This window comes from Macaca nemestrina, chromosome 19 (assembly GCF_043159975.1).
Source record: "Macaca nemestrina isolate mMacNem1 chromosome 19, mMacNem.hap1, whole genome shotgun sequence".
NCBI lineage: Eukaryota > Metazoa > Chordata > Mammalia > Primates > Cercopithecidae > Macaca > Macaca nemestrina.
Window position 1 is genome coordinate 67,239,014 of NC_092143.1, and position 12,129 is coordinate 67,251,142.

Below are 12,129 nucleotides of genomic sequence, written 5' to 3' on the forward strand. Positions count from 1 at the left end.
TTACCTTCTAAAATCACACACAGGAATAAAATGTGCTTTCTTATGCCATTTTAAAACAATTTCAGAGAATACACTTTTTAATTCTGCATTTGGTTTCTTTACAAATATTATGACAACTGGCATTACATTTGGGAACTGAGACACTTTCCCCTTCCTCCACAACTTTGCTAAATTTTCATGCATTTTTCTACTTCTGTGGCCACCATCCCTACAACTCATTTCTACCCAGCCCAGTCCTTTTTCATTCCTGTACTCACCATATTATTCCTTGGTTTGAATATAGTAATTTTAGTCCAAGAGAAAAAAAGCACTATATAAATAAATCTTTATTACTGTCATAGCATTGTTAAAGGATTTCCTAGTTTGAGCTGCTCTTCGTTTGAAATCACCACCTTACCAGGGCAGAGAGGATCCTGCTAGGCATTTTAAATTAGAGAAGACAGTTTTACTGTCAAGGCAGGTCAATCAAATTATAATTGGCTCTAATTTGCACTCCCACCAGCTGTTAAATTCTTCACCTGCAGCACTCAAAATGGTGTGAAATTCTTTGCAGCTTTGTGAAAGCTTCAAAGAGAATCACTCTCATTCTGGTCCCTAAAACCAAAAGTCTTTGTTACTTTTCATCAGAAGCGAGGAAAATGCACTTTTGACTCTGACTGTGGAAAACAAGGTTTGGTCTGAAGTGGTCTGAGCCTGTCAGGGACGGATAAATCCATCTTCTATGAAAGACTGTCCTGGACAAGCCAGCATTTCTACCACAAACCAGCGAAGGGAGACTTGGCTTTGTTGTGGCCATAATGCCATTGAGTTGTATTTTCTATCTTATTGCTAATTGAATTTGCGACTCTCAGGAGAATCATAAATTTAACACTAAGAAGAAAATGGCAGACAAGAATAGAATTTTGAGATGGGACATACACATATGCTAGTTATGTTGTGAGGATCCATTATGCTTTGAGATATTGTCTGGTCCTGCCTCAGGTTTGGAAGTCTGGATAACTAAAACAACTACAGGAATCTCCTTTCTAGCAGTGCCCACAAACGCATGCATATTACACACTACCCGTGGACACACGTATGTACACACATCCTTGCCCCTCCAGGAAAAAGTGAAAAGCAACAACCAAATAACAGATGGTGAAGACCCATCTTGCTACTCTGCCAAGGCCCTTTATAACATTGTTGAAGACAATTCTGAGCAAAACAGTAGACCCACTGATAGCAACAAAAGTAGGGAATGGCCAGATATGAAAACAATATCAGAACCAAATAATCAACATAACTTTGATTTTGGATGAATTTTGAGAGTATCAGTTTGGCTGCAGCTAAGGAAATTCTTTAATTTAAATGACTTCATGTAAGTTGTCCTACTCTTGCCAATGGTACAAACGATTCTCAACAATCTCAAAATGAGAGTCTTTGGGGATAATTGGTGGAGAGAAAATGTAATGAAGGACTAAAGGCTGTTTGAAAAAATTGTTTCGGGTTTAGCGTGGGTTTAAGAAAACGCAGGAAGAGGTTTTTAAAAATAAAATGAGGCCAGGAGTGGTGTCTCACATATGTAATCCCAGCACTTTGGGAGGCTAAGGTGGGTAGATTGCTTGAGCTCAGGATTCAAGACCAGCCTAGGTAAGATGGTAAAACCCTGTCTCTACAAAAAATACAAAAATTAGCCAGGCATGGTGGGGTGCACCTGTAGTCACTGCTACGAGGGAGGCTGAGCTGGGAGGATCACTTGAACCCAGGAGGCAGAGTTTGCAATGAGCCAAGATTGCACCACTGCAATCCAGCCTGGGTGACAGAGGGAGACTCTGTCTCAAAAATAAAATCTAATAAAATATCACACAATAAATAAGAGAGATAACAACTTCCAGGTAAACTTTCTCAGAAAACGAGACTGGAACATAAATTTATGTCAGGATAATCATAACAATATTATTTAACAGAGCAAAAAACTGGAAACCCAACTTTCTAATAATAAAGGATTAAATTATCTAAGGATTAATCTAGTTAGTTAAATAATCTTTTAATCATCTATTTTGTTCCTTAAAATTGAATGACATTCAGCGTTTAAACGGTCTTCATGAAGAACTGTATTATATTACATGAGAAAGTCTTTATAATACTGTTAAATGAAAATAGGATAGACTGTGCACAGTATAATCTCACTGATGTAATGATACAAGTAGTATATACACATAGTAAAACTCCAAAACATATTCAGTGAGGGTGGTTGTTTCCAAGTGGTGAGTTTACAGACAATTTTTATTTTTATTTTTATTTGTTTTTCCCTACTTTCCAAGTTTTACATACTGAATTTTTTGAGATTTTTTTATAAACAACAATGAAAACCAATAAATACTTGCAATCAATATAAACCTGGGATGCAATGCTTAGGTGCAAAAAGTACCATGTTTTTATTTCTCTAAATCAAGTGAAATCTCTGCAGCCCAGTGTCTCAGAACAGGCAAGGTCCCCAACAATGGTCGTTACTGGGGCTTTCTTGTCCTTCAATGGAGTCAGGAATTGAAAACGGATATAGAAAATCTGGGAAGGACCCAGACCTTCAGTGCATAGTTTCCCATCTTTCCCATCATCCTTTTAGTACCAGACATGCTTATGCAGAGGTGCTGTGCTCTGGCACTAAAGCCACAAGGCTGTCCCCCCATGATCCCCTCTATGACCGCAGGATGAACCACACAAATCCTGTGACTCCACTCAAGGCTCCATCATCACTTGGTGGCTGTAGTCCTCCTGCCCCAAGCAAGGACGTGGCTTTGAGCAGAGCACAGTTCGCCACAACTTGTGGAACTCCCTCCCTTCCCCTACCTCCATCCTCACCCAAAAAAAAAGTCTCTTAATCTCCAGAAATCTGCCCCACTCTAATAAGCACTCCTTCATCCACCTAAATGCTTCCTGCAATTTCTCCCTAATCATTGGCCTGGTCTTCCAAGCAAGTTATGGTCAGTATGGACCCCAAAAACAACACCCGAGGAAGGGTTATTACATATATATGCACATATACGTAGACCCTCCCAAGCATTACCTTTTTTTTCCCTCCTAACAAACCTATGAGATAGCATCATAATTATTCCTATTTTCCAGATGAGAGAGAGATCAACTCAGTCTCCAAGTCACACCACTTTCATGTACAACTTCTCCTTTTGGTTCTGGCACAAAAGCCCTTAACAACCCCCTAAGGCTAGTGGCTCAAAACTCAGAAGAAAAATTGGCTTCCTTCTTAGGAGGAAAGCATGAGAAACACTGATAATTCCATCAAGCTCCTACTAGCACTGAAGGCAAAGGCATAAATAATATCTCAGCACTCTAGACTGCTATCCATTGTTAAGACCAAGAACAAAAGGAAGATAAAGGAAAAGAATGGAAAGCTGTAATATGCTGATTGATAACAACTGCTTCACGCAGAGGACGTGAACAAGGAGACTCAGTGTGCACCGGCCAGGAAGAAATCCACAGAGACTGTGGGGAGAAGAAACTTTGGAACTTTTATTTTGGACAATTTATCATCAGGGTCCAGCACTGTAGTGGACACATAATAGGTGGGCAGTGAGTATTTATTGGATGAGCAAGTAACTGTGCTCTAAAAAATTGGTGTGAGACTGTCACAGAAACTCCATCCTTTACTGTTCCCAATCCCAGTTCATATCCTCCTCTCTGGCCATTCCCAGCAGAAAGAGTACCTGCAGAATCATCATGCGTATGCCCCAAACTGCAGCCCTATGCCCATCAAATCCCTTTACCACAAGTAAAAAGAGGCAGCCTCTTATCTTTTTGCCCAAATGGTGTCTATATCAGTTTTTCAGGGCTGCCATCACCAAATACCAGAGACCAAGTAGCTTAAACAATAGAAATTTATTCCCCAGGGTGTTGGCAAGGCGGATTTCTCATGAGGCCTCTCTTCTCCTTGGCTTGCAGATGGCCACTTTCTCCCTGTCTTTACACAGTCTTCCCTCTGTGGCTGTCCGTGTCTTAATCTCTTCTTATAAGGACATCGTCATATTGGATTAAGGCTCAGCCTAATGAACTTTTTACCTTAATTGCCTCCTTAAAGACCCTCTGTCCAAATACAGTCACATTCTGAGGTATGGGGGCAGGGGGTTAGAACTTCAACATATTTATATGAGGGAAGGGGAAAACACAATGGAGCCCATAACATTATTTAATGTTAGTTTAGTTTCTCTAAGACAAAGTCTGGTTTCCCTTTTAATATACTCTGAGGATCAACACGACACTTGGAATATGCTACTTCCCTCTGCCTTCACAAGTAGGTAACTGGACATTAGTGTTTCATGTAGTAAAAGTCAACCCTGTTCACTAAACACTTGCTGTTTGCTCAGAACTGCTCTGTACTATGGGAGCTACATGGAAAGCTGAACACTTGATTCCTGGACCAGAACTTTGCAACCAGAGACAGGAAATCAGATGTGTACGCAGCACATACCTATGAACTCATTGTCATGAGAATTCACCCAAGTTTGCTCAGAAAGACAACACAAAGCCCTGGGGATGGAATGACAATGGGTTGTAGTCTACTATGGCCTTATTTCAGCTGCGTAACCGTGGACAAATGGCTGGGTCTTCCTATGCCTCTGTTTTCTCATCTATAAAATGGCATTAATAGTAGGAACTACAGAGGGTTGTGGTGAGGATTAAATGAAATAATACATATAAAGCAGTTAACACAGTGCCTGGCCCACTGTAGTCACTCAGGAAATGTTAGCATTTGTATTGGTGTTACTGTGGTAGCCCATACCTGTGCTCAATTTCAAGGACTCGAGAGTCTAACTATTGAGTTAGAGAGGTCAGTTCTAGAAAGAGAGAGAGAGAGTGAAAAACAGTCTCTGCGCAAGTTTTTAAGGCAAACTAGTTTTCCAGGAAGAAGCTGACACTGAACAATGGTGCCAATGATGGAGGAAAGTGGATATAACTAAGGGAGGAAGGGGTGTAGGGAGCAGGAAATTCTGTCTTGGAGAACTGGATTTGAGGCCACACGTGATTTGGCAAATGCCAGTCTGGGAAGCTCCGTTTTCTCAGCCCAAGACCCGGGTTTGCTGTTTCCTGCATTCTCCCTCCCTCTTCCATAGCCAGACATATGGGAAATGATATGCACTTGGAAATCAGGACCAGGAATCAAATCTTGCTCCAGTTCCTTCTGTGCTTTTAGTCAAATTACTGAAGTTTTCTGAACCTCAGTTTCCCCCCTGCACAATGGGAAAAGAATGCCAGCAATCCGCCCGGTGTGTATTAAGTGTCTGCAGCATAATAAACTCTGATGTTTGGCTCCCTTTCCCCATCTGCTTTAAATACAATTAGCAGGATTGTGATGAAGTGTTTCCGTTCCCAACACATATAACCTGAGCACCGTGTACTGCTTCCATGTATCTCTTTGCAGACAGCACCATTATCAGATGGAATCAGTTAAACCTCTAATACTCCAAAAGAAGGTTTTCAAGAAGCCCCCTTTTGAATCATTATTTCAAACGCTTTGCCAAATGGCCAGGAAATCATGAAGGGTTTATCAGTATCATCTGTCAATGTGGTAAGTAGTCAGATGAAGTTTGCCTCTGAAGTACTGGATGACAGCTGATCAATACTCTAATGAAAAAGACCAAGGCGACAAAATTTTAAAAGGGAAATATATCAAAAGACTGTGTATGTCTTACATAGTCTTTGAGGAAGAAATGAAAGAGGTAGAAAAAATTAACTACATACATTTGCAATGCTTTATAACTTGCAAAATATTTTCATATATAACATTTTATTAATTCTTGTAACAATACAATGAAATACTTAAATTACTGCATGATGAGAACTATTAGTAAATCAAGTATTGTTAAACCAAAATGCATGTGCCTGGGCATCTTTAAAAAAGCATTTCTCAAGCCTGGCTCAGGGATCCTGAGAACATGTAACAATCTTTGTAGTCCCATTTCTGCTTTTTTAAATTTTATGTTTTCATTCTGATGATTATCTAAAAAAAATTAACCCATGTAAAATCTGGATCATGTGAATAAGTAATTTATAATCAAGTACAACTGTGAGATTTCAGAATCTCACTGGCATTGAGGAATTCTTGGTAAATTAATTCTTGTTGATAAGCTAATGAGAAAAAAATTGAGGTGTCCTTGGTAAGCGTATGTATTAGTCCATTTTCATGCTGCTGACAAAGACATTCCTGAGACTGGGAAGAGAAAGAGGTTTAATGGACTTATGTTCCACATGGCTTGATAGGCCTCACAATCATGGTGGAAGGCAAGGAGGAGCAAGTCACATCTTACATGGATGGCAGCAGGTAAAGAGAGAGAGTTTGTGCAGGTGAACTCTTCTTTTTAAAACCATCAGATCTCATGAGGCTTTTTCACTATCACAAGAACAGCATGGGAAAGACCTGCCCCCACGATTCAATTACCTCCCACCAGGTCCCTCCCACAATACATGGGAATTCAAGATAAGATTTTGGTGGGGACACAGCCAAACCATAACAGCATATGATGTGTTCATGCCACTCAAAGACCAACAGCCATGCAAAGGAAGTTTATTCAGGTGTGCCACTAGAGAAAATGATAATGAAACTGAGCCATCACACAGCACTCACTGGTAAATACTTGCCAGATACAGATACCTATGCTATGGCAGTCAGCACCGTATTTATTTTTACAAAGCGTACATCCTTCCACTTAAAAAAAAGTTACCCACTATATTAAGGTAAAGAATGTACTTTGAATTTCATTATTGGAAAGATTTTTTGGGGGGTATATAATTTGAAATTTTCTATTTGTTCTAGGCTTCTGAAAGGATTATAAGCATAAAAATGTATAGCAATTTTGACTTTATAGGTTTAAAACTACTTTATTATATACTTATATTTATTATATAATTATTTTATATTTTAAGTTATCTTATTGTAATCTCACATAAAAATTGAGTAAGAAATGGGTATCAGCAAGTTTGAAGACATTGCTTTTTGAAATAGAAATGTTTCTCAAACTTGTTTGTAAATTTTTTAAATTAAATCTCTTGTGGTGACCTAGAAGAGATGATTAAAAGAATTTTGTGAATTCTTTTTTAAGTGAGTAATCTTTTTACACGTGAACCATCACCAGGTGGCCTTGTCTACTTTCTGTGTTTAGATTGTCATATAACCATATTTTCCTGAAGTGGTACATCTGACATAGTGAAAATAGTGAAAGGAGAATTAGGAGAAAGACAGCCAAATCCAGAGGAAAATGCCCATGACATATTGTGGAAGCAGAATATATGATCAGTCTATAGGTTAAATAACCACAACTGAAACCCAATACCAAGGCATGCAGGAATGGAAAAACAGAAGAATGTTACCAGGGTAACATGTTACCTGGCTCTGTATCTGGCACTCTTCGTGACTTCCTCCATGACTCTGAATAATGTCCTTATTATTGCCTACCTCCTTTTTTTGCCAGTTACAAAATGGGGACCAAGAATATTAGTTTGTAAAGTGTTTTGTGGATCACAGATGCCCAGTATTCTCAAGCATAAAGATCTTCAAGATGTGCAATTTATGAGTCTTTGAAAGTTATTTGTGCAGCATGTCTTGCCATTTTCTTTCTTTTCATTTCACTTCCAATCACTTTACTGCTCTTATGTGAAACAGATGGAATAGAATAAATAGTACTCCAGTTAGGGGGTGTGTTTGATTTCCTACTAAAAGGAATAGTACTTAGGGGCACTGAAGGATGTCTTCTCATTTTGCCCCAGGATAAAATGCAGGAGGGAAGGGCGTGTCGGCTGTCAGCTTCTAACTAGAATCGAAAGGAAAAAAAGTGAAGCTTCATAGGAAAAAAGAAGTGAATTTAGGTGACTTCCATAGCCCAAGAACTTTAAAAGATTTCATTTTGGTTTAATAAAAATTGTGCACACGTTGCAACTGCTCTGTGAACTGGATCCTCTTTGCTTTTTGTTTAGGAACAAATAAAAATAGCTAAATTATTAATGTGAAGTAAATTGGTTACTATGTATTTAGCATCACTTTTTAATTCACGCATACATCTGTATTAGCATCTTAGTGGTGCTTTACTACAGATTACGCCATAGTCATAATGGCAGCGAAGGAACCATTTAAAGGATAATGTTTGTAGCAGAAACATATTTGAAGAAGGGGATGATGTTGTTGGGGAGAGGAAAGAATGGTCCAAATAAAGTCGGAAAATGCACCTGTGAGGTCAGGGAGTATAGTCCACAAGACTTCCCTCACTCCTGACACCAACAATAGAGTTCAGGGGTTCCCAAGACCACCCTCAGTTTTGACAATTCAATAGAAGAAATTGCTGACAGCTGTAATAATCATGGTTATGGTTTATCACAGTGAAAGGATACAGATTCAAATCAGCCAAGGGAAGAGATACGTGGGGCAGAGTCTAGGAGGTTTGTCCACACGGAGCTTCCAGTTGTCTTCTCCCCATAGCGTTGTGAACGGTGTTAATATTCCTGAAAATAACATGTGACATTGTGCATGGAATACCACCAGCCAGGGAAGCTCCCCTGAGCTCTGGTGTCCAGAGATTTTATTAAAAAGACATGACTAACTGCACACATAGTTGACCTTCAATTTCTATCTCCTTCAGAGGTCGAGCTGATACCTTTAGTCTCCAGCCCTTCTGGAACCTTTCCTGTGGTAGAGCAGATACCATGTAAGCCAAAGTCCCTATCATAAATTACATTATTAGACTGTCTGCTGTGGTCCAACGCCTCCTGTCATAAATTCTGAGGAGTTTCTAAGTAAATCTCCCAATACAGTTGATCATCAATATCAGTGTTATCATAAGACCTATTTACATAAGGTAATTGAATGTTACCAGCAGTGCCAATGTTATGCTATATCCCAGTATGACCATGGTATAGTTCAGCTTTATTACAGAACAAATCACTAAGAATTACAGACATATTTGCTATCCCTTCACAAGATAATCAACCTTGCCCATATACCATATATTACTATGAATAGGCACCGTGACAACTGGTCATGATTGGTTATTCTACGGTCCAGGTCAGTTACAGACAAAGCCATTCACCCTGTCTCGGTTCAGAGGCTTGTACTAAGACAAGATTTTATTGTGTGCTGTCACATAGCAGGGCTCACCTCCCTGCTACAGGGAGGACATGGTAATATTCAGAACAGTTCCTCCCTCTGAAAACAGTACTTCAGGATATGTCTTATTTTGATCTATCCTAGAGCAAGGGCAGTCACATTGCATCAGCGTAAATTGCAAGTATTCCTAGAGGACTCCCACGGGTGAAGAGCCATAAGATTCCCATACGTGTGCCTCCCGGGTCTCAACAGCTAGAATGGAGGGCCACTGCTCCATGGCTACTTCGGTCTCTGTCTGTATTAAAATAATCAAGAGACCCTGTTGTGTCTGGGTACAAGACTTTCCCAACACTGGGTCCTAGCATTATCCAGCATTATTTGTGAGTTGGCCTGTCCTACTTCACTAAAGCCTCATCACCTGTCCAGGCTGACTCTCATTTCTTGCATTCCTCCTGGAAGGGAATTCCCTTTAATCTGCTCATACTAGTTAATAAGTCTTTTTCTCCAAATGCCACTCCTCACTAAAAGCAAAGTCAGTTCATTCCATGAAGCCTCAACTAGAAGATATCTCCCCTAAAGCACCTTTCTGTCTCATAGGCCAGTGCTGTGTTCTACCATTCATGTTGTCGCCATTGGGTACTAACAGCCTGAGTGCAACTAAAATACACGTTTTGTACCCAAAATGCTGAGTCCACCATACAAGACACAGGTAGACATAATTTAGTTTCTGTATACCAGGCCTGCTATAGCCTTCTTCACCTCAGGGTGGGGCTATTCCCAGAGGAATTCAGAATCACTACGTGGTACCTACTGTTCTACTCCCATCAGGAATCCACCGTTCTTTCCTATTCTGTTTAATAGTTTGCCATCCACAAAAACAAGGGTGATGTATATTTGTGCATAGCACACTATGGTATACTGGGCATGCCACCGCTACGTCTTATTCATTATAATCAGGAACCTTTCTAAGCACGGGATCATCCAGGTTTATCTTTACCCAATAATCTATCAGCTAGGAGTTGTTTACCACATGGTCCAATGGCTCTCTTGGGAGCAGTTCCCAGAAATTCCTTCCCAAATGATATCCTTTGTAGTAGATAAAACCTGAAAAATAAGACTCAGAGATATTGACTTATTACTAGAGTTCTACTCACTCATTAACCACTAGTCCAGTTCATCATATCGTATGACCAGAATGTTTCCCAGAGCAGCACTACTCAGGTTTGCAGGCTTCTATTCCACCTTGTCAGGTTCCAGAAGCAAGATGAATGTGAGAAACATATAGCTTCACCCGTCTGGGTATCTAGTATAATTGTGCTAAGATATAATATTATTCTTTTCCTCTGAGCCTCTCTTAAGGCATGAATGTAAAATTGGATTCCCCTTACTGCAAGATTAGCAAGAAGTTCACCACTATTAACTGCAGTAACTCTCCTACCTTTAATTTGTGTTTATCCTAGTTAACAAACCATTGCTTCTGTACTGGGAAGAGCAGCCTCACGCCCAGTTTGACTGCATACTCTGTCTTTATATTCTCATTTGCTACAATTATTTGAATTCTACACTTCCTTTATCTCCCTCCAATTCTATCTGGACAACAAAGTTAAATTTGTAATTATAAGATAAAAACAGACCTCAAAACCTTTAAAAGTTTCCTCATGCTCTGGATTTTCCGATCTTTTTATAGAGATATTATTCAATCCAACCCTTGTTAGTGAATCTTGTTGACACAAAGCCACATTCTTATTTAAACTAATAAATAAAATATGCCAAAGAGATCCCTAAAAGGGTGTCATGATTTCCAAAACGTATTTGATATAAACAAAAACTAACATTTCCTGACTCAGAAGCTTCCCAAATCAGATGAAGAAATAGGCAAACTATGTTTTCTCTCCCTCCCTTCTCTCTCTCTCTCTTTGTGTGTGTTACGTTTGTTAATTTTGATCAAAACTTTTATCTTATTTGACTCTACAGAGGATATTTCTTGGTTTCCTCCCCAGCAAACCCTCCCCTTCTCATAGCCCTGATTTCTATAGGCTCTAGAAATTTCACTCCAGCTTTGCTCCACTTGTAGTTAAACAAATCAATTTATTTCATCTGTACAATCAAAATGAATCTTAGCAATTTTGTTGGTAATACTGGAGACAAATTTTCTGCTGTTCACACCCAAGGAAGTATGAACCAAAGCCTCAGGGACTGCAGGCAGTCATCTTGGTCCCGTGAGGAAAGCCAGCCCAAAGGTGAAGCCAACTTTACAGAACACAGGAAGAAGTTAAAAAAAACAGCACTTTCATGACATTATTGAACAACTGTTACAAGCCTTATTTGAAGTCAATACTTTTCCTGAGTCTTCAAATTAAACGAGCTAACATTTTCTTTATTGTTAAAGCCCTCACCACTGAAAGTGTGATCTGTAGGCCAGCATCATCAGAAATGCACACATGAGATCATACTCCGGATGCTCCTGAGCCAGAAGCTGCAGCTTAACGAAATCCCCAGGTGATCTGCGTACATGGACATTTAAGAAGAACTCACCATGCCTTGTTGAATCAGCTTTGTTTGTAACTGCATCCTGAGCCAGACGCGTCTAATACTCCTGTCCTGATCAGTGTTCAGACTCCTCTTCAGAGATACAGAAACAGAGTCAGGGAGTTCACATGCCAATCAAAGATTGCGCACACCCAGAGAGACAGAAGCAGCAGTTCTATCCTGACTCCCAGCAGCTCCATTCCAATTCTCTCCTGTGATGGGAGGGCCCTGATCAACAGTCTCTGTGGGCCTGGTGGCCAGGGTCTAGGACTGCTTGTTCAGCAACCTTGCATTAGTCTTTATTTTAAAAGACTATAGGTTTTAAAGACATTCATCCTTCCCTGTGTTTATAATCATGGAAAACTCCTTAATCTAGGTAATTTATTTAATGAGTAGCTCCAAATATTGGTTCCCAACTACCAGCAGTTTAATACAGAAATTACAGGCTAGCTTAATTCCACTTAACCAAGTAAACCCTCTGAACAATTTTCCCTCATTATTTCTCACTGAAGCAT

At 39.6% G+C, this 12,129-nt stretch overlaps 1 long non-coding RNA gene across 1 annotated transcript; it reads right to left on the bottom strand.

Moving 5' to 3' along the window:
• Positions 1 to 8,379: 8,379 nt before the first annotated feature.
• Positions 8,380 to 11,701, bottom strand: LOC105465248 (uncharacterized). The gene is made up of 3 exons (XR_977439.3): positions 11,621 to 11,701; positions 10,113 to 10,189; positions 8,380 to 8,484 (listed from the first exon to the last, which is right to left on the bottom strand). It is a non-coding gene; the product is annotated as an uncharacterized lncRNA (long non-coding RNA).
• Positions 11,702 to 12,129: the final 428 nt, after the last annotated feature.